At 46.1% G+C, this 22,581-nt stretch overlaps 1 protein-coding gene across 1 annotated transcript in view; it reads right to left on the bottom strand.

The window, feature by feature from the left end:
* pax3b (paired box 3b) overlaps nt 1-22,581 on the bottom strand; it is a 215,663-nt gene that overhangs the window by 57,925 nt on the left and 135,157 nt on the right. The gene's annotated exons all lie outside the window — the stretch shown is intronic.

Genomic DNA, 22,581 nt, shown 5'->3' with positions numbered 1-22,581 from the left:
AGGATGTCCGTGCTGCTGATGGGCCAGCAGGGACAGAGGCACCTAGGGGGGTGGCCTGGGGGGTCACTTACATAACCCGTGGCCCTAACTTCACAGTGATTTGACAGCAGCGTGGCTGCATGGCTGCCTTTCCGGCTGCGGCAATGATGTCTGTGCCCGTCCAGCCCGGCCCCACAGCCCACCTCCTGGCCACCCCCTCGCTACCCCCCCCAGCCCTGGCAGAAGCTCCCCGGCCAGCGGCACAACTGTCAGCAAACTATGGCGATGTTGGACACTTTCCGCACACCCTCTCTCTCCTCAAGAGCCACGATGCCGGTTTCATGATTTTTAAAAGCACAAGTGAACCGCACCGTCAGGAACTTGGCTCATCGGAGGCAGAATCGCGGAGGCCCCAGAGAATACCGGGGCAGGCCAGCTAATGATATGCAAACAGTGTTTACGGTACCTGTTTCCCGGACCGCATTGATGCCACTGTCTAGGTGATGGGATCTGCAATTTGGCCTCAAATAAGCTCCCGTCGCAATTCTGGCATCGGAACCTATTGTCCGTCCACTCGCGTTTCCCGATTTCGGCATCAGCCAACAGAGAACCCCGCCTCTTATCTATCTCAATATGTATCATAGTAACCACCAGTCCATGGAGCATTCAACATCTTAACTATAACAGTTGTCCTGACCATTGATTCAATGGGATAAATTTATTTATTCAACAAGAGCTTAAAATCATGATACTGTTTTCATGATTTACAGGAGAAAGGCAGAGGGCAGTAGAACGGAGCTGCTAATTGGCTGTTGCGGGGAAATTTGCATACGTCCGTGTGCACACCCTAACTTGAAGGTGTACCTGAGCAAGAGACCCAAGCTGTTCAAGTGAAGACAAGCATCCAGCAGAGGGCAGTAGAGCGGAGCTGCTGATTGGTTATTGCGGGGGAAATTTGCATATGCCCGTGTGCTCACCCTAACTTGAAGGTGTACCTGAGCAAGAGACCCTAGCTGTTCAAGTGAAGACAAGCATCCAGCAGAGGGCAATAGAGCAGAGCTTCTGATTGGCTGTTGCGGGGGAAATTTGCATACGTCCGTGTGCTCACCCTAACTTGAAGGTGGTTTGTGGTCGTTCCCCTTAGTAACAAGTATACCGCTTTGGATACTGTTGGGGGAGGGACTTACCAGGGGTAAGCCATGGGGTGCAGGTCTCTGGCACAGAGTCTGTCCCTGTTGCTCAGAAGAGAAGGGGGGAGAGGAGTAGAGCATTAGTCATTGGAGACTCCATAGTTAGGGGGATAGATGGGAGATTCTGTGGGAACGAGAGAGACTCGCGGTTGGTGTGTTGCCTCCCATGTGCCAGGGTGCGTGATGTCTCGGATCGTGTTTTCGGGATCCTTAAGGGGGAGGGGGAGCAGCCCCAAGTTGTGCTCCACATAGAAACCAATGACATAGGTAGGAAAAGGGATAGGGATGTAAGGCAGGAATTCAAGGAGCTAAGGTGGAAACTTAGATCTAGGACAAACAGAGTTATTATCTCTGGGTTGTTACCCGTGTCACGTGATAGCGAGACGAGGACTAGGGAGAGAGAGGAGCTGAACACGTGGCTACAGGGATGGTGCAGGAGGGAGGGTTTCCGATTTCTGGATAATTGGGGCTCATTCTGGGGTCGGTGGGACCTCTACAAACGGGATGGTCTACACTTGGACCAGAGGGGTACCAATATCCGAGGGGGAAATTTGCTAATGCTCTTCGGGAGGGTTTAAGCTATTTCAGCAGGGGCTTGGGAACCTGAATTGTAGCTCCAGTATATAGGAGGTTGAGAGTAATGAGGTCATGAGTAAAGTTTCAAAGTAGCAGGAGTGTACCGGCAGGCAGGAAGGTGGTTTAAAGTGTGTCTTCTTCAATGCCAGGAGCATCCGGAATAAGATGGGTGAACTTGCGGCATGGGTTGGTACCTGGGACTTCGATGTTGTGGCCATTTCGGAGACATGGATAGAGCAGGGACAGGAATGGTTGTTGCAGGTGCCGGGGTTTAGATATTTCAGTAAGCTCAGGGAAGGTGGTAAAAGAGGGGGAGGGGTGGCATTGTTTGTCAAGGACAGTATTACAGTGGCAGAAAGGACGTTTGATGAGGATTCGTCTACTGAGGTAGTATGGGCTGTGGTTAGAAACAGGAAAGGAGAGGTCACCCTGTTAGGGGTTTTCTTTCGGCCTCCAAAAAGTTCCAGAGATGTAGAGGAAAGGATTGCAAAGATGATTCTGGATAGGACGAAAGCAACAGGGTAGTTGTTATGGGGGACTTTAACTTCCCAAATATTGACTGGAAACGCTATAGTTCGAGTACTTTTGATGGGTCCGTTTTTGTCCAATGTGTGCAGGAGGGTTTCCTGACACAGTATGTAGATAGGCCAACGAGAGGCGAGGCCATATTGGATTTGGTACTGGGTAATGAACCAGGACAGGTGTTAGATTTGGAGGTTAGTGAGCACTTTGGTGATAATGACCACAATTAGATTACGTTTACTTTAGTGATGGAAAGGGATAGGTATATACCGCAGGGCAAGAGTTATATCTGGGGGAAAGGCAATTATGATGCGATGAGGCAAGACTTAGGATGTGTCGGATGGAGAGGAAACTGCAGGGGACGGGCACAATGGAAATGTGGAGCTTGTTCAAGGAACAGCTACTGCGTGTCCTTGATAAGTATGTACCTGTCAGGCAGGGAGGAAGTGGTCGAGAGAGGGAACCGTGGTTTACGAAAGCAGTCAAAACACTTGTCAAGAGGAAGAAGGAGGCTTATGTAAAGATAAGACATGAAGGTTCAGTTAGGGTGCTCGAGAGTTACAAGTTAGCTAGGAAGGACCTAAAGAGAGAGCTAAGAAGAGCCAGGAGGGGACATGAGAAGTCTTTGGCAGGTAGGATCAAGGATAACCCTAAAGCTTTCTATAGGTATGTCAGGAATAAACGAATGACTAGGGTAAGAGTAGGGCCAGTCAAGGACAGTAGTGGGAGGTTGTGCTTGGAGTCCGAGGAGATAGGAGAGGTGCTAAATGAATATTTTTCGTCAGTATTCACACAGGAAAAAGACAATGTTGTCGAGGAGAATACTGAGATTCAGGCTACTAGACTAGAAGGGCTTGAGGTTCATAAGGAGGAGGTGTTAGCAATTCTGGAAGTGTGAAAATAGTTAAGTCCCCTGGGCCGGATGGGATTTATCCTAGGATTCTCTGGGAAGCTCGGGAGGAGATTGCTGAGCCTTTGGCTTTGATCTTTAAGTCATCTTTGTCTACAGGAATAGTGCCAGAAGACTGGAGGATAGCAAATGTTGTCCCCTTGTTCAAGAAGAGGAGTAGAGACAACCCCGGTAACTATAGACCAGTGAGCCTTACATCTGTTGTTGTCAAAATCTTGGAAAGGTTTATAAGAGATAAGATGTATAATCATCTGGAAAGGAATAATTTGATTAGAGATAGTCAACACGGTTTTGTGAAGGGTAGGTGATGCCTCACAAACTTTATTGAGTTCTTTGAGAAGGTGACCAAACAGGTGGATGAGGGTAAAGCAGTTGATGTGGTGTATATGGATTTCAGTAAAGCGTTTGATAAGGTTCCCCACAGTAGGCTACTGCAGAAAATACGGAGGCATGAGATTCAGGGTGATTTAGCAGTTTGGATCAGAAATTGGCTCGCTGGAAGAAGACAAAGAGTGCTGGTTGATGGGAAATGTTCAGACTGGTCGCCGCATTATAGGAAGGATGTGGAAGCATTGGAAAGGGTGCAGAGGAAATTTACCAGAATGTTGTCTGGTATGGAGGGAAGATCTTATGAGAAAAGGCTGAGGGACTTGAGGCTGTTTTCGTTAGAGAGAAGAAGGTTAAGAGGTGACTTAATTGAGGCATACAAGATGATCAGAGGATTGGATAGGGTGGACAGTGAGAGCTTTTTCCTCAGATGGTGATGTCTAGCACAAGGGGACATAGCTTTAAGTTGAGGGGAAATAGATATAAGACAGATGTCAGAGGTAGGTTCTTTACTCAGAGAGTAGTAAGGGTATGGAATGCCCTGCCTGCAAAGTAGTGGACTCGCCAACACTAAGGGCATTCAAATGGTCATGGGATAGACATATGGACGATAAGGGAATAGTGTAGATGGGCTTTAGAATGGTTTCACAGGTCGGCGCAACATTGAGGGCCGAAGGGCCTGTACTCTGCTGTAATGTTCCATGTTCTAAAGGTTTTGTCATGGTGAACCAGCTGGAGGAAAAAATATGAGAGTCCTGCTGGTTGCCAGATTCACACCAGGATTCAGAAATAATCCATTGTGAAAGATTAAACAAGGCCTGATGTTAAAATGGCTTATTCTCCATTGGTAAACGGGGTTGTGCCTGATGCTTTTCCCACAAGCCCCATGCTTGCTCTTGTTTCAAGTAAAACTGGGTCCTTTATTTACACAGTTCCCTGTTTCCCTAACTAGTGTCACGTAACTTTTTAAAAACTCATTTATGGGCGTCACTGGTTAGGCTAGCATTTATTGCCCATCCCCAGTTGCCCTTCAGAAGATGTTGGTGAGCTGCCTTCTTGAATCGCTGAAGTCCCTTGTGTGTAGGTACACCCTCAGTGCTGTTAATCAGGGAGTTCCAGTGATTTTGCCCCAGCGACAGTGAAGGAACGACGATATATTCCCAAGGCAGGGTGGTGAGTGGCTTGGACGGGAACCTACAGGTGGTGGGGTTCCCAGATATCTACTGCTCTTGTCCTTCTAGATGGTAGTGGTCGTGGGTTGGAAGGTGCTGTCTAAGGAAGCTTGGTGAGTTACTGCAGTGCATCTGGTAGATGGTACACACAGCTGCCACTGTTAATCAGTGTTGGAGAGTTTGAATGTTTGTGGAAGGGGGAGCAACCAAGCGGGCTACTTTGTCCTGGATGGTGTTGAGCTTTAAGTGTTGTTGGAGCTGCAGTCATCCAAGCAAATGGAGAGTATTCCATTACGCTCCTGACTTGTGCCTTGTAAATGGTGGACAGGCTTTGGGGAGGGTCAGGAAGTGAGTTACTCGCCGTAGGATTCTTAGCCTTTGACCTGCCCTGCTGGCCACAGTATTAGCATGGCTAGTCCAGTTCAGTTTCTGATCAATGGTTCAATGGTAACCCCCAGGATGTCAATTGTGGGGGATTCAGCGATGGTAATGCCATTGAATATCAATGGGCGGTGGTTATATCCTCTCTTGTAGGTGATGGTCATTGCCTGGCACTCGTGTAATGCAAATGCAACTTGTACTTGTGAGCCTAAGGCTGGATATTGTCCATGCCTTGCTGCATTTGGACATGGACTGCTTCATTATCTGAGGAGTCGCAAATGGTGCTGAACATTGTGCAGTCATCAGCAAACATCCCCACTTCTGACTTTATGATGATCATTGATAAAGCAGCTGAAGACCCAGGACACAGCCCTGAGAACACCTGCAATGATGTCCTGGAGCTGAAATGTTTGGCCTCCAATCACCACAACCATCTTCCTTTGTGCCAGATATGATTCTAACCAGTGGAGAGTTTTCCCCCTGAATCCCATTGACTCCAGTTCAGCAAGGGTCCCTTGTTTTGATACTCATTCCAATGCTGCCTTCAAGTCAAGGGCAGTCGCTCTCACCTCACCTCTGCCATTCAACTCTTTTGTCCATGTTTGAACCAAGACTGTAATGGGATCAGGAGCTGAGTGACCCTGGCAGAACCCAAACTTAGCACTGGTGAGCCAGTTATTGTTGAGTAAGTAACGTTTGATAGCACTGTTGATGAAATGAAGTGAAATGAAATTAGCTTATTGTCACAAGAAGGCTTCAAATGAAGTTACTGTGAAAAGCCCCATAGTCGCCACATTCCGGCGCCTGTTCGGGGAGGCTGTTACGGGAATTGAACCGTGCTGCTGGCCTGCCTTGATCTGGTTTCAAAGTCAGCGAATTAGCCCTGAGCTAAACAGCCCCTGTTGACTCCTTCCATCACTTTGCTGATGATGGAGAATAGACTGATAGGGCAGTAATTGGCTGGGTTGAATTTGTCCTGTTTCTTGTGTACAGGGCACACCTCGGCAGTTTTCCACATTGCTGAATAGATGGAGTAGGGCGAGGGTTCGGGTGGTGGGGTCCTGGGTAGGGTCTCTCCGAAGAGTGGAGGTGGGGAGGCATTGTCGGGGGATGGGCAGTCCGGGCGGTATGGATCTCCAGGTGGAAGTTGTTGTGTTATGTACTCTGGGATAACATAGGCTGCAACTCAATGCAGCTTTGACCAAAAGATATTTCAGACTTTGAAGTAAGTTCAATGTGATTTTTTGAACCATTAGCACAGTTCTCTGAGTTCGACTCTCCTGCTAATCTTGCTATAGTAACTCAGTCTAACTAACCAGTCTGTTCTAAGCCACGTGGTGGGTGTGATGCTTCTGATCTGCCCCTGTCCTACTCTCTAAGTGTCGCCTGTGGAAAGAGAAAGAGCATGCGTGCCCTGTCGTTTTATATATGGGTTTTATAATGCCCCCTTGTGGTAGTGTCACCTCTGGGTGTCTTGACTGCCCATTGGTCGTGTCCTATTCCATGTGTTCATTAGCTGTATGTCTGCATGTCATGACATCTCCGGTGCTCCCTCTAGTGTTTACTTAGTCGTAGTGTATTTACATTAACGCCTTGTGTATTTACAGTGGTGCATATCACCACATCCATTTCTTGATATCACATAGAGTATATCATATTGGCTGAAGGCTGACATCTGTGATGCTGGGGACCTCGGGAGGAGACTGAGATGGATCATGCATTTGGCACTTCTGGCCGAAGATTGTTGCGAACGCCTCAGCCTTGACTTTTGCACAAAAAAAGCTGGGCTCCTCCACCATTGAGGATGACTGCAGCATATATTACAACTGTGCACTTGTATTCCCAGGCATAAACTTGCAAATAGATTTTAACTCAGATGAATCACAGAACGATAAGGTATAGGGGCAAATGCAACGTCTGTTGAAATCCAGCCATCCTGTTAAAATCCCCTCTTTTCCTTCTCCGATTTAACTTGGCTGTGCTCAGTTGTACATCTTGGCCTGCAGTTATCACTACTGTTGTCTTTGTAGAGTAGGGTGATTGTTGTAAACGTACAGGGAGAGCAAGCACAATACTACTTGAAATCTTCTTAATATACTTGGAAGAGCAGCTTTGTTGCCATGGTGACTGTATGGGGGTCAAAAGTTCCAATCTTTTCCAGGTTTGGAAGATCACCAAATCTGTTTCATATTGGGATATAAAATATTCCCAAGAAGAAAGGAAAAAGCACGGGGCTCTGAATCAGTGGTAACAGTAATCCAGCCTTTGGGTAAATAAACATGTTTTACAAATATATATAGTTTCAGATTAAGAATGCAAAATGTTGTTTGGTGGCTGTGATTCGATGACATGTCACCAGCTCTCCTTCATTTTCAAGTTATAATATTTGTGTGGAATTGCACAAATGCAGTAGACACAGGATTATAGGAACTTATTATATAGTTTGAAGGGGCTAATACAAAAGCTCTGGGTTGCGTAGGAAGGGAATATACTGATGATCTACTCATTTAGATTGCCAGATGGCAAGGACATAGAATATAATATATTCAGTAAGAGGAAGAAACGAGATCTAAGCACAGCTGAGGAGTGTTTCTCAAGCCAGGACAAAATACAGAACCATAATTTTTATAAAACCTATTTTGGTGAGGGTAAAAAGGTTAAAGTCAGTTGGCAAAGGAAGTTCAGGAGGAGGAATAAGACGTATGGTTGCTACGATCAACAGTCAATGCTCAAAATACTCAGAAGGTCAGGTCACATCCGTGGAAAGCAAAACAAAATTAACATTTTAGGTCGATGGCCTTTCATCAAAACTGGAAAAATTAAAGGCATAACAGTTTATAAGCAAGTACAGGGCTGTGAGAGAAGGTTAAAAAACTAGAGGGAATTTTCGGAGATGAGAGGATCAAGGAATTAGGACACTAAAAGATTTATTTGTTGGGGGTCGTTTTGCGGGATTGAAGGAGCTGGGAGCGAAGTATGGGTTGGAGCAGGGGGAAATATTTAGATACATGCAGGTTCGAGACTTTGCCAGAAAGGAGATACAGAGCTTCCCAGTAGAGCCGGCTTCCACATAGCTGGAGGAGGTGCTGACGACAGGGGGACTGGAGAAGGGGGTAGTATCGGCGGTTTACGGGGCTATCTTGGAGGAGGAGAAGGTGCCGCTAGAAGGGATCAAGGCAAAGTTGGAGGAAGAGTTGGGAGAGAATATGGAGGAGGGGTTCTGGTGTGAGGTGCTCCGGAGGGTGAACGCCTCTACCTCGTGTGCGAGGTTGGGGCTGATACAGTTGAAGGTGGTGTACAGAGCACACCTTACAAGGGTGAGGATGAGCCGGCTCTTTGAGGGGATAGAAGATGTGTGTGAACGTTATGGGGGGGTGGGGGGGGGGGGGGGGGGGCGCGCAAACCACGTTCATATGTTTTGGTCCTGTCCAAAGCTGGAGGATTACTGGAAGGAGGTGTTTAGGGTAATCGCTCAAGGGGTGCACGTGAAACTGGACCCTGTTAGTCAGGAGGCCATATTCGGGGTGTTGGATTAGCCTGGGTTGTAAACGGGCGAGGAGGCAGATATTGTAGCCTTCACTTCGTTGATCGCCCAAAGGCGGATCCTGTTAGGGTGGAGATCAACCTCTCCACCCTGTGCCCTGCCGTGGCGGGGGGACCTGCTGGAATTCTTGATGCTTGAAAAGGTCAAATTTGAACTGAGGGGAAGGATGGAGGGGTTCTACAATTCATGGGGCGTTATTCATTATGCACTTTGAAGAATTGGATCACATGGAACATTAGGGGGGTTGGGGGCTGGGAGGGTTGGGGGGAGGGGGACTGTATGTGTTAATGGTGACTATGTGTGATTCCTGATTCCTTTTTGTCATTTGTTTATGTTAACATGCGGGCCAATGTCTGGGGTTTGGTGGGAGGATGGGATCGTTGTTATTGATATGGGGAGTGACATTTCATTCGTTACTGATTATTGTTTATTGTTGGGTGTAAATTTGGGAGAAAATGTGCAAAAGGAGGAGAATAAAAAATATTTTTTTTAAAACTAGAGGGAAGGTTTATAGAGTGGAAGGCAAAGGAGGTGGTAATGAGTCAAGTAGGAAAACAAAATATGGGCCGAGAGGAGTTGTAATTTTAAAAAATTATTTCATGGGATGTGTGTGTCACTGGCCAAAGGCCAACATTTTCCTTCGATCCCTGCCAACAGCAACACTTAAGAGTGGATTATCCAATCCCACTTTCATCAATGGGATCGGCGGCGGGAACAGAAAATCCCACGGAATGCCCAAATCTCATTTCACGCCAAAGCAAAGGCGTGACGCAATTGTCCCAGCAGCCCCGCCAGTGACGGGAAGGGTATCCCAACCGTGAACATCGGGATCCCCATTACAATAAATATACATCTAATTATCAGGCCTCGATGTCTGAATCGTGACAGGTCTCCCAAGGTGTGTGTCTGGAGCAGAACCCACCAGGCGCGCACCGCTCAGAGTGGAGAGGATAATGCCCGGGCACAGGCCTCAGCAATGCCCCCTGACAATGCCCAGAGAGTGCAGGAGCATTACCTAGGCAATGCCAGGGTATAGTGCCAGGAGGGTGTTGCATCAGGTGGGTTCTTCGTGGGGTTGGGTTCTACATGGGATGGGTTCTGCTTGGGGGGATGTTGTGTGAGGGGGTGCTGCATGGAGGGTGTTCAAAGGGGTGTTTGGGGGTTATTGAGGGGATTGTTCAGGGGGAAGGCCTTCAATTTTTACCTTTTCTCACCCCAATCTCAATCAGAGCCTGCCCCACCAACATTACATCCTGGAACCTGCTCTTTCAATTTCAGCCAAACAATATGGCAGAGAATGCCACCAATGCCTTTTTTTCCACCCACTGCACTGCTCCGCTGAAAAATGGGAAAATTCCACCCATAATATCTGAAAAGTGAGAGAATGGTTATGATTCAAAATAGCTCAGTAAATGTTGAGTACAGAAGGTTGCAATGTGCCCAATCAAATGATAAGGTGTTGTTCCTCAATTTTCCATTGAGCTTCAACAGGTCAGTATAGGAGGATAACGTCAGACTGGGAGTAGAATGGAGAATTAAAACTCCAATTGGGCCAGAAGCTCAATGTCATGTCTAAGATCATGAGAAAAAGGAGCAGGAGTAAGTCAAATAACCCCTAAAGACTGCTTCACTATACAAATAGGATCATGGCTGATGTTCTACCTCAACATCACTTCCGTGCCAATCCCCATTTCCCCGATTCAAAATCTATGCCACAGCATTGAATTTAAAAAAGGACTGAGCATTCACTACCCTTTAGAATCGAGAATTCTAGATTCACAATCCTCTGAGGGAAGAAATTTCTTCTCACGTCAGTCCTAATTGGTCAATGCCTTACCCTGAGCTAATAAATTGGTATCAACCCATGAACCCTATCCTTACATAACACTTTATTGAATTACTTTTGACAATCTAAAGATGCTACATTGCCTGTTTCCCCATTACCCACCCTATTTGTTGCATACACAGAAGATCAAAAACCAATGCATCCATTATGTCTATAGCCTTCTCTTTTAAAACCTTCGAATGTAGGCCATCAATTCCAGGAGGTTTGTTGGCTTTTGGCCACATTAATTTATTTAATAATTCCTTTCTTCGTATTAATTGCTTGAAGTTCCTCATTCTCATTCAAACTTTGGTTCCTTACTGTTTCCAATTTTTTTTCTGTCTTCTTCCGCGAGAGATATACCAAGGGGGGAGATTTAACTCCAAAAGGCTTGTTGGTTTGGATCAGGTGGGAGGTTAAAGTGTTTAAAATCTGCATCCCAGTCCCAACCCATCCAATTACATTTTTAACAAAGGCACGAAGGAGGTGGGCAGTCAATGTACCCAAGGGAGGCCAATTTATATATTATAATGAGGCTGTGTGCTTCATTTTAGTCCACCAATTCTATTTCAACTTGGAATGCTGGAGTTTTCTGAGCCTTGGGACACCGATAGCCACAAAAAGATGAGGGCTGCTGGTCCCTCAGGGTATATGGCTTTCTACTTACTTACTAGATCCTGCATACCGGCCTTGCCAAACCCTCATGATTGGACACCCCCTTCACCCCTGAATTTCAATATCTAGGTTTCCCACATACTCCTGGGACTCTCCACTCCCAGCGGATCAGAAGTTAAAAGTTACCCAAATATTCCCCCCAAATCGCTACTACTTCCTTACTCCCCATTATAATTACTTTCTCTCTGCCACTTAAGGACCCATGTATAATTTTCTTAATCGCTTCCTTTCTATCTGTGACCATACTATGATGGAATTTTACAGTATGCTTGACAGTTCAATCTGAATATGACAAAGGGTCATCTGGACTCAAAACGTTAGCTCTTTTCTCTCCCTACAGATGCTGCCAAACCTGTTGAGATTTTCCAGCATTTTCTCTTCAGTTCAACCTGAAGCCAAGGTGTGAAATTTGAACAAAAGAAATTATGAAAATATGAGGGGAAAATTGGCTGAGGTGGATGGGGAAAACACATTCAAAGGTATGAACATTCATAAGCAATGACAGTCTATAAAGCGTTATTACATAGTTTATAGCAATTATACATTCCTTTGAGGCACAAAATCCCAAAAAGAAAAGTCAGTCAACCGTGGCTAACAAAGGAAGTTAAGCATATATAAGATTAAAAGAAAAGGCAGATAAAGTTTCCAGAAATAGTAGCAAACCTGAGGACTGGAAGGATTTTAGAACACAGCAAAGGAGGATCAAGAAACTGATAAAGAAATGGTTAGTAAAATATGAATGTAAACCAACAAAATGCATAGAAACAGACTAAAAGTTTATATAGGTATGTAAAAAGGAAATGTTTGGTTAAGACAAATGGAGGTCCATTAAAGGCACAGTCAGGAGAATTTACAATGGGGAATGGAGATGTGGTAGAGAAGCTAAATTATTACTTTGTTTCTGTCTTCTTTTTGACAAGACGCATAATTGTTGGGGGGGGGGAAAGAGTGGGGGTATGTGGGGGGGGTCGTTGGCAGAGAGAGAGTGTTGGAGTGGTGGTGACGGAGCAGGGGTGTGAGGGGAGGTGGTGGACCTGGGTGTGGTGTGAGTGTGGGGGTGGGTGGAGGGGTGGGGGTGGGGGTCTGGTGATGGGGAGAGTGACACACATGCCATGGGGAAACACCGCCCAGTGGGGTCTCAATTGCTCACCTAATGCTGACCTCCACCTCAGTGACTGCCCTTTCTCCAGGCCCTCCGACCACATCCAATGCCTCTGTTCCGCTGCTGTAAGGGGCCACACGTCCGGTGTTCCCCCTCCAGCGGCTGCGACTTGTCAGCCGCCTGAGTGTCAATCTCGAATCTGGCATTGTTTCTCATTGGAATCGATTGTGTTTCACGTGGCGCCAGTGTTATCCCCTGAACGGTGGTTGAATTGGTCCAGGTGCGACGCCAATTTTGCGATTGTGGAAGTTCATAAATCCAGCTCCGGCGTCAACACTTAGTCTCAGGAACGGAGAATTTGGCCTTATATTTCTCCCATAGGATTTAGTAGCAGAAGTAGGCAATTCAGCCCTTCGAGCTCATCATGGCTGATCTCTTCCTGGTCTCATACCCACCTCCCTACCTGTTCCCCATATCCCTTTAACCGCTTCTTTATCAGAAATATAACCTCACACTTATCCGCATTTAAACTCCATCTGCCAAATTTTGGCCCAATCTCTTAGCCTATCGATATCCATTTCTCCTTCTAACTCAAACCTTTACCATTGGGAATCAGCCTCCTGGCTTTTTTCTGCACTGGATTGTCTCATTTATTTGTTGATGACCAGAGCTAGATGCATTGCAAAATGCTGAGTCTGATCAGTTTGATCTAACTGTCCCCTAACCTATATCGTAACCCTTCAGTTCACCTGGCTTTATTAGTTGGACATGTGGACAATCAAGTCTACTAAGACTACTCTTAGATCTTTCAAATTCATCCTTTTGCTATTTAAATGCCATTCATAGAGCACATGATTTGTATGTTCCTTTCCAATGTAACCAGTAAATTTCTTCAACAATTTTTCCGAATGCACGCATTTGGCGCGCCCGGAAGCGAGTATAAAATCTGCTTCTGGCTATGATGAGCTCTGGAACATGATTTCATGCTGGTTGGCTAATTAACGGGAGGGGGGGGGGGGGGTGCTTGGAGAAGAGGATGTGCTCCAAGAGAAGGGAGGGTGCGCGCTGGTGCTCCCTCAAGGTGGACAGCTGCTGTGGAACTGTCTCAGAGATCTGCAGACCTCTATAAAGCAAGTGATGAAAATACGCAGCAACCTGTGTCTATGCCGCACATTCATACACTTGAAAGCAGAGCTCAGAAGACCTCAGTCTCCAGGCACCTTTTAAAATTTTATTTCAGCCCTGACATTTCATCCCATCCCGGATCGAGGTTGTAGCTAAAATGTGAAGGCCGTCTGGCTAAGTGGGCTGCCCACCAACCATAAAAGTAGACAGGATGCATGAAATCAATTTTAGTTTGACTCGTTATTGTGCCTAAATGGCCACTTAATTGTGGGCAAGCGAGCTTCACACTCCCGTGCACACCCGTCAACTGATATTGCACGAGTGCATGATAATATCGTGATGAGTGCCAACGTCGTCTCATGCGATTTCACGCACTTCTGGGTTGAGCGTACGCATGCTCGCCCAAGCAACATAGATTTCTGGCCATAGTCCAATTCATTTTGTCATTTCTCAGCTGCTTCTATTGATTTTACCACCCTTCTTAGTTTTGCATCTATAAATGTAACAAAATTAGTTACTGAATGCAAGTCGTTGATATGAATTAGAATCAGTAGCAGTTGCATGCAGCAACCTCACTCACTATTCTCTCCCACGCTGACCTGGTTATTCTAACAGGTATCCTCCAGCCAATTTTGTATCCATTCCCAGCTTTTATCATGACTTTTTGAGCAATGTGAGAGAACCAACCTATCATGTGGAGCATTGTCAAATGCCTTTCAGAAGTACGGCCAAACTAAATTGTAGGATTTCCCAGCTGGGTGTCACTTTCTCAGATGTCAAGGAGATTGATCAGACACAGTCTTTCCCTCTAATGCCTTGCAGTTGCTGTTTATTAGATTATTGTTGTACAGATAATCCCCAGATTTACTAGTGACAATCAATTCCATTATTTTACATGGAATTTTAAATAGACTAATTGATTTATAGTTGCCTATGTCTGTTTTGTCATCTTGGTTGAATATGAGTACCATCTTTTCCTGTTTCCAATCTAATATTTCCCCAGTGTCCAGTAAATCTCTCATAATTATTAATAATATTCCGTCTCATTACTCTCAACACTGGAATAAATATCATCTGTCCCTGGGAATTTGTCATGAGCCCTGTTAGGCTGTCAAGACCTTCCATTTAATTTACATGAAGGTCATTAATCTTGCTTTGGCTATCACTTGTTAAGGAGGGTGTGTTATTCAGATCTCCCCCAGTGAATACTTGGAGGAAGGACTCATTCAGAATATGTGCTACTTTGTGCTTCTCCTCATTTTTGCGCCCATTCTCCTTATTGCTGTCACCTCGGTCAGGATTTTCAATTGCCCATGGGAGCAAGGCAGGAGCCCTCTGGAAATAGCACACTCAGATAGCACATTCAGTCTTCCGACACCTCCATGGCACGCTGGAATTTTTAAAGAAAGGATGAGAGATGGAAGAGCCAGAAATCCGCACGCTTCCAATTAACTTGGTGTTAAGCTCATTGAAGAACTTGTTAACCGGCTGAAAAAGGGAAGAATCAAACGTTCAAATTAATAACGGGAGGAGTGAATGGCCTGGGACTGGCCTGGGACTGGTTAGCGCCCAGCTGTCAGGAGAACAGTGAAGAACCATCATTCATTGTAGCTGCTGATGAAAAATCTTGTCAAACTTTTTGTTGTTGTAACATGATGTTAAAAGGGACCAGTGAAGAAAAGCTAATGTGAAGAGGAGCATTGTTGAGGTCTGATCTTCAATTTCTATCCGGATGTAACGTTCACTATGCGAGCCGTGCACATTGTTCCCTGGCATCAAGTGGCCTTCAATACATAAAAGGAATAGTCAAACTGAGGTAATCATGCAGTGGTACAAAGGGCTGGATTTCAAGAGGAGGTTGGTGATGGTGGGTGGGTGGGTTTGTAGAGATGGACTGCTCTGCTCGCCACCCAGAAGGAAATTCAGTTCTGAACAGATTAACTTTTGAAAAGCCTTTTCCCCACAGTGGCAACATGCTGGGGGTGAGCTAAACAGGCTGAGGGTCTGATTTCCGCCCCTCAGTGGACAGGAAGCCCCACCCTTGACAGCTGCTGGCCATTTTGATTGGCTGGCAGCTGTAGAATCTCCAGAAGTGCCAGAACTCATGAGCTGACGCTGCTGGAGACAGGAAAGTCCATAGTTTTTAGAGCAGGGAGTAATCAGAGAACAGAGGATGGGGGGAGAGGAGGGTGGGGAGGCTGGGTATTGGAGGCCGCTTGAGCAGCATGGTGGCACAGTGGCTAACACTGCTGCCTCACAGCACCGGGGACCTAGGGTCAATTCTGCCTTGGGTGTCTATGTGGAGTTTGCACTCCCCCTCCCCCTCCCCCCCCACCCCGTGTCTGCGTGAGTTTCCTCCGGGTGCTCCGGTTTCCTCCCACAGTCCAAAGATGTGCAGATTAGGTGGGGCTATTGGGACAGGGGAGTGGGCCCTCTTTCAGAGGGTCAGTGCAGACTCGATGAGCCAAATGGCCTCCTTCTGCACTGCAGGGATTCTATGATTCTCCTATGCTGCCAGGGATCAATGGGCAAGGCACACACAGTGAACTCTACACCCATTTCAGATAGAAGCTGAAGAGCAGCCCTTTGCTTCCTTCAGCAGTGCTGGACAGTGCCAGGTATCCAGTTTGTGGTTTTTTGTAATTCTTCACGTAATGTCACACATTTTCTTCGCCGATCTTACTTTTTTTACCAACCCAATCCATCCATCATCTGCAATGCTTTGGCTTTTTTCAGTGCTTGGCTCCATATCTTGATTGCCTTGTCTCTGATTGGATTGATTTTCAGCTCTAATAATGAATGTCTGATCAGTCTAATGTTAGATTAGAATGTTTGACCTCACTCTGGTCATTTCACTTTGGTGTGTAAGCCTCGCCAGTGCTCCATTTCACTTTAGCTTTTCTTCACTGTCCGTTTTAACATTAAATTACAAAACAACACAAAGGATAATGTCCCAAGGTGCTCGGTAGGAGCATTTTCAAACAAGGTTTGACATATAAGAAGATCTTAGGGAAAATAACCAAGAGCATGGTCAAAGGGGAACTTTTTCATTTGTATCTCAAAAGAGAACAAAAAGTTAGAGAAATGGTGAGGTTAAGGGAGAAAACTCCAGAATGTAGGACCTAGCATCTGAAAGCTCAGGAACCAACGGGTGCACAAGAGACCAGAACAAGAGGACCACAGGTTCTCAGAGGATTGTGGAGGCTGGAGGCAATTTGAGAGGTAGGGAAAGTTGAGACCATGGCGGGACAGGGTCTAAAATGTTCTTTGGGTGCACTCGAGTGGTTCCACAGACCGAAATCTCCATTGTAATCATGATTTAATGAAAACCTCATCTTCTACACTATTAGTCTCACTCTGAAAGCCTGTGGAAAAAGTTGTTGCTTAAGATGCAGGATAACTGGTTTTATAATAGCATACTACCTCCATAATTACTGCTAAACACACTCACTGGCCCAGAAAAAGAAATTATATTTGTGGAATTTCAAATTTCTCCACAAGGATAAAGAACTTCCATGTATTTTTCAGAGCATTTTTTTAAAAGCAATTTTCCTGTCTTTATTTATTTATCTTTTAGTTTTTTTCCAATTGAGGGGCAATTTAGTGTGGCCAATCCACCAACCCTGCACATCTTTTGGGTTGTGGGGGTGAGACCCACGCAGACATGGGGAGAATGTGCAAACTCCACACGGACAGTAACCCAGGGCTGGGATCGAACCCAGGTCCTCGGTGCCGTGAGGCTGCAGTGCTAACCACTGCGCCACCGTGCCGCCCCATCTATCTTTATTTTAGCTTCTATCCTAATCTGATTGTGATCCTTTATTTCACCATCTGAAGATTTAAATTAAATGTGAATGGATTCAGTGCTTTTAGATTCCTTGTTTGCTGATTGGGAGAATGTCATTGATTCCTTGCCTGCTTGCAGACATCACTGCTATTGCAGGCCAAGCCCTTGACTTGGCATCAGATTCAAATTGGCATCTGCATAGGAGAAAATCCACCACAGAGATTGCTATATCTTTGCGGGCAGTTTCTTTGCAGTCAGCAGCAAGTACCCTTGCTTCAAAGCTGACTGCAAATTATAGGCCTATATACTTGGAACTTACGTTATATCAACATTTCTATCTACCTTGCTTGTGCACAAATGTAACATAGCCTATATAGTAGCAATATAATACCAGAATGGATGTGTGCTTTAGATATAACCATATTTCGATTGTCTACTTTTATGGCTACAAATTTGCCCTATTACATGGGCTCTCTATGTCGTTACCTATTTGTATATAGGGCAGGGGGAGCAGATGAAATTAAAAAATGAAAATGAAAATCGCTTATTGTCACAAGTAGGCTTCAAATGAAGTTACTGTGAAAAGCCCCTAGTCGCCACATTCCAGGAGGCTGGTACGGGAATTGAACCGTGCTGCTGGTCTGCCTTGGTCTGCTTTAAAAGCCAGTGATTTAGCCCTGTGCTAAACCAGCCCTTTGAAAGGGAAGGAGAGAAAAAGGAAGAGGTTTTCATGATTCTAACTCAAAGTGATAAACCAAATCCAGATGACTGTGAATTTGACATAGTGGGGCTCTAGTAAGCCACCATCCTGTGTAAGTAATTGCCCTTCCTGCCTCCAAGCTCATGATCAGCAAGAGCACACAACTGTAGAATTCATTTTTACAAGCCAAAGCGGTTGTTCAGCAGCAATTGTCACTCATTATATCATTAAACCCTTTTTGTACAAACCAAATTTTTAGATTGGTCCTTGGTGTGAGACTAGTGGGTATGTAGCACAGGTATCACCACTATCATTTCACCTCTAAAGTCTTCTCTTTTCTAAAGAGAAAAATGCCGCAATGTGTTCAATCTTCCTTAATTGCTGTAATCTTTCTGTTATCATAGAATTTACAGCGCAGAAGGAGGCCATTAAGCCCATCGAGTCTGCACCAGCCCTTGGAAAGAGCACCCTACCCAAGCCCACACATCCACCCTATCCCCATAACCCAATAACCCCACCCAACCATTTTGGACACTAAGGTTAATTGAGCAAGGCCAATCCATCTAATCTGCACATCTTTGGACTGTGGGAGGAAACCAGAGAACCCGGAGGAAACCCAGGCAGACATTGGGAGAACATGCAGACTCCACACAGACAGTCACCCAAGCCGGGAATCGAACCTGGGACCCTGGAGCTGTGAAGCAAATGTGCTAACCACTATGCTACCGTGCTGCCACGTGTTCTGGTAGATGAAGAGTACAAGGGGGCCGAAGACAAAATAAAAGCAAAATACTGTAGATACTGGAAATCTGAAATAAAAACAGAAAATGCGGGAAAAACTCAAGAGGTCTGGCAGCACCTGTGGAGAGTGAAACAGGAACATTTCAAGTCTAATATGACTCTTAGTAAAAGATTATCTCACTATGGTAGACGTATGAAGGAGAGCGCATTGCCAGCAATGATGATATGAATGGAGCCATAGATGTGAATCATAAAGGAGAAGCTTGCGAAGTAGAGAATATTGTTGAATGGTCAGAGAGGTTAAGGATGACCAGCATGGACACAATGGGCAGGGTTCTCTGACCCCCCGCCAAGTCGGAGAATTCCCGGGAGGGGGGGGGGGGGGGGCGGCGTGAATCCCGCCCCGCCGCTCCGACGTCGGCAGCCGTATTCCCCGGCGTCAGTTTACGGGCAGGGGTGGGGATCATTCCGCGCCGGTCGGGGGCCGTTGCCCGATGGGCCAAGCGGCCGTCGGTTCCTGGCCAGTCCCGCCGGCATGAAATGGACATGGTCCATCACAGCGGAACCTGGCTTGTAGGCTGGCTACTGAAGTCCTCTGGGGGCACGAGGGGATCAGGCCTCGGGGGGGGGGGGGGGGGGTCCCCCACGGTGGCCTGACCTGCGATCCACGGTGGCCTGGCCTGCGTTCGGGGCCCACCGATCTGCGGGCGGGTTGTACCGTGGGGGCATTCCTTCCTTCTGCGCCGGCCTCTGTAGGGCTCGCCATGGCCGGCGCGGAGAAGTACCACCCTGCGCATGCGCAGGAAACACACCGCCCGGGCTGCGCATGCGCGGAACCATGCCAGCGGTTCTGCACATGCGCCAACTCGCGCTGGCCCTTCGCCGTCGGTTGGCGCAGCGCCAACCCATCCGCCGCTGGCCTAGCCCCAGAAGTGCGGAGGATTCCGCAACTTCCGGTTGGCCCAACACCAGAGTGGTTAGGGTTGGGCCATCCCACCAATGGCAGGAGAATGCCCAATGCATTTTTGACTCTGAGCAGGATGTTCTCCGAGCTATGGTAGAGATGGAATCCAGACTGAGGGGATTCAAACAAAGAATGGTTAAAGAGGTGAACATGGAAATGGATATACATGGCATACTTAAGAAATGTAGGAAGTGGAAACTGGAAATGGCCCGGCCGTTTTTAAAAACAGAGGGGTGAAGAGAAGGAGTTTTAAGGAATATGGTGATTCCAATAACTTTGAAAGAAGGTTTGAATTAGCAGAAGAAAGGAAATTGACAAAAGCAACCCTCCACAATGGGTTTGGATGGGGTAGTTGAGTAGTTACGAGTTAATGTTGTCAAGAGACTTAAAGGTGCATCAAATGGGTCTCTTGTTGGAGGCGGGTCTAGTGAGGAATGGGATAGGAATAGATGAAACAACATTGAGTATTGTGAGGCCTGATCTGTGGAAGGAGATGATCTATGAACTATTGAGGTAATTGTAGCATGTGAACAGAAATCCACAAGTGCGTTGCATCTTGTGTCATATGTAAGGACAGAGCTGACACGCGGGAGGGCTCAAAGGAAGTGATTCGGGGTGGAAAAGAGGAGTTTATTTATTTGCATAAAAAACATGGGGACCAACCGAAGGTGCTAAGTAGGGTCTAACCAGCTATAATATTTTCTACAATGACTTAGAAAGGGTACTTCAGAAAAGGACAGTGTTGGTAGGGTGAGAAAAATGTTTTGTTTTGTAAAACATTTACCTATACTTCTTTGCTATTCACTGATGATCATTAGCCCTGATTATGAAACTTGTTTCTATAACATAATGTGATAGATTTTCAGCCTGCAGCTTGAGCATAAAACTAGCATTTCAGATAAGATACTCATCACAGGAACCAGCTGAATTTCATCCCCAATTCTTTTACTGCTATGCTGTTTTCTCTGTAGCGTTATGACAATTGCATGGAATAGGGCAGGTTGTTGTTTAACAAGTCAAAATAATGCTATACGTACATTACATTTTATGTCAATCCCATTTAAATTTTAAAAACAGAGATTAATGTACAGAGCAAGCAATCATCACTAGGGCAGCTCGATCATCCCTAGCAGTTGACTGAAGAGCAGAAAATTAGAGCGTTGAAAACCAGTGTTATAACATTCACAAGAGGGATATGACTATAAAGAGCAAAAAAAGGGAGGGGCAGAATCGGGCATAACATGCCTTCACAAAAAGAACAAAACATAACATTATAGAGATTGCCATGGGCACGATCCTCAGGCCACGCTGCTTCTGAAAAGCAGCTTGCTGTGGCACAGCATGGCCATTGAAAGATCTCACTCCCATGATCTACCCAGATCACAGCGCCTCGTAAGATTCAACGCAATCTCACGAGTCGTTGTGAGGTAAATCCAGCCCACAATAGGAGGGAATAATGTTTGGCAAATATGCACATTAGAACAAGGCAGTAAGCCTCACTCTAATGTGTAGATTCCCAAGGTACCTGAGACTTTGGGATTCAACCCTTTCACCTCAGAGACCTCAGGTGAGTGCCATTTGGTATTGTGCCCACAAACGGGGACCAGGTGGTATAGCACTTGTCAGGGTATCCAAGTGGATCTGAGGCCCCCAGCTGCATGCCCTTTGGCCAGGGTAGTGTTCTGGCACTGCTGGTGCCACCTGGGTACCCTGGTAGTGCCAACCTGGCACCTTGGCAGTACCACCTGGGTGCTAGCCTGGCACCACCAGCTGGCAAGGGCACTGCCAGGGTGCCAAGCTGGCATTTTATATGCGCACAGGATCGGGCTGGAGTTGACCGGTGTGGGTGTTGGGGGGAACCTCCCAGTTTGGGCTGGGTGGCAGGTCGGGGATTCTTTTCGGGGCCTCGGAAATCAGCCGATCTCTCGCTACATCGAGGAGCAGAGCTCCCCATTATAAAAAACGGGACTGGGCGCCATGGTGATGCAATGGCTAGCACTGCTGCCTCACGGCGTTGATGAGGAGTTTGCACATTCGCCTTGTGCCTGCGTGGGTCTCACCCCCACAACCCAAACATGTGCAGGATAGGTGGATTGGCCACGCTAAATTGCTCCTTAATTGGGAAAAAAATTGTGCACTCTAAATTTTTTTAAATGGGGCTATGTGCGGCCTTGGCCGTGCATTCCCCATTCAGGCCTCTTGTTCAACACGAGTCGCGTTGAATAGCCATGTGTTTCTCGGCACTGCGAGTGATGGGAAACACGTGGCTAAAGGTGCTCGCTCGGGGACTTTGTTCCCTTTTGGAAAGATTGCGCACCTTGTGATGGATTGCACTAAGTAATTGATATTCATTTGAAAATCAATTTGCTGAAAGTGATGTAAATCATATGTTATTGTCTGCGTGTGTTTCACCCCCACAACCCAAAGATGTGCAGGTTAGGTGGATTGATGACACTAAATTACCCCTTAATTGGAAAAGTAAAAAATAATTCGGTACTCTAAATTTATTTTAAAAGAGAAGAAAAAATCATGTTGTTTCGGCAGTCCTCTGTAGTCATCTACTGAGGCCAAAATAGTGGGGGCGAGAATTTATCTGACAGCAAATTTCTGGCAGGAACATGATGTTTTTTGTGATATTCCTGCTTGTAACTTAAAATAGCAGTCAGGGTGTCATCAGCCATGTTTTACATATTTAAATAAGGACTTTGTGGGCTGCAGACAGGTTTGTAGTCTCTGTTCAGAGTCTCTGGTTAAGATCAAAGATAGCAGCATCCAGGCAGAACATCAGCAGGTAAATCATCTGGTAGATCTTAACTTCCCTACCAATCCAGTTTCCTAGCAGGTAGGATTCGAATTTACCCTGATTTACCAGTCTATATCAAGAGCAGGTGCACTCTGGTGAGTTTTGAAACCCCTTGTTCAGATCAGCTCACTCTCACACAAACTGAAATAGAACTTGAAAGTTTCCTGGTCTGTTTGCTCAGGTCAACATTAAACCGTGAACTTACCTAATGAGTCATTGGAGAAGTCCAATTCCCTACTTTACCTTGAAGTGTCTGCA

This window comes from Scyliorhinus torazame, chromosome 14 (genome assembly GCF_047496885.1).
Source record: "Scyliorhinus torazame isolate Kashiwa2021f chromosome 14, sScyTor2.1, whole genome shotgun sequence".
Taxonomy (NCBI): Eukaryota; Metazoa; Chordata; class Chondrichthyes; order Carcharhiniformes; family Scyliorhinidae; genus Scyliorhinus; species Scyliorhinus torazame.
Note: the sequence above shows the minus strand (reverse complement) of the source record. Positions and strands in the feature narration are given on the sequence as shown.